Raw genomic sequence first — 934 nt, 5'->3', positions numbered from 1 at the left:
TTCTTTTATTAATATTCATTTTCCAGGACCAAAATAACAATATGCACAGTGAAGGGCCTATAGGTTACAAGCTTCACATATTAGAAAAATACAATAATAAAAAAAAAACACTTTTTTTTTAATGGCTCGTCAAGGTTGTTTCAGATCAACACCTGCAAGTGACCACTAGGTGTCACCGTTGAGATGGGTGTCGGATTGATTCGAAGCCTCGAAACAATATGGCACATTTGGTTCAACTGTTTCATTGCTTCACGAAGCCTCGATCTGCCCACCACTAGAGAAAAGTGGATTTTGATGGGTATAGCGCCATAGACCTCCATTCATTCTGCACTCGTCCTGTGAGCGCCCTCATGTGGAACTGCAACCAGTTCAGAAGCCGGAAGTTTACTGAGAGTGGAAGTTCTCCCCTTATTAGACATTCTCTGCTTTCACACTGTTGCTAAAAATATTCTACATTGCACACTCTTCATATCACAGTCCTGCAAAGATGACAGAATTTAGCCTACTCAAATTTGCTGTCCTGTGGCAATTAATACATGAGAGCAGTTTTAGCGTTTTAGACCAACATATGGTGACTGCGTGTTACCTGGACCGCATCAGTTAAATGGTGAGATATTTTACTAAATAAAATTATCCTGTCAGAAGAAATGCGCCATAACTTCATTATTTATGCTTCCATCTGAATCATATCAGTGATCTTTTGTGGGGTTTTACGCATGCGCAGTAAGGTTATTTTAGCGTTATCAGGCGTTTTTCAAAAGTTTCTCATCCACACGGAAACGTCCGAAAAAAGCCTGAAAACGCTAGTGTGGACGGAGAGCGTTTATAAACGAAAACGCCGTTTTCAAATGTATCCGGATTAATGAAGACGTAGCCTCACACACTAGATGAGACTGTAGTGCTATTATTTGTCCAGCAGGCGGAGGTATACACA

The 934-nt window shown here is 40.5% G+C and overlaps 1 protein-coding gene across 1 annotated transcript in view; it reads left to right on the top strand.

Moving 5' to 3' along the window:
- The first annotated feature begins 926 nt into the window (after window positions 1-926).
- Window positions 927-934, top strand: part of exosc4 (exosome component 4) — a 7,707-nt gene continuing 7,699 nt past the window's right edge. The window contains exon 1 of the mRNA XM_082174328.1: window positions 927-934. This exon is cut by the window's right edge and continues 225 nt beyond it. The gene's annotated coding sequence lies outside the window, so the exon portion shown is untranslated.

The sequence above is a fragment of the Leuciscus leuciscus genome, assembly GCF_965113295.1.
Source record: "Leuciscus leuciscus genome assembly, chromosome: 6".
Classification (NCBI taxonomy): Eukaryota; Metazoa; Chordata; class Actinopteri; order Cypriniformes; family Leuciscidae; genus Leuciscus; species Leuciscus leuciscus.
This window is presented reverse-complemented; position numbering and strand designations above follow the sequence as displayed.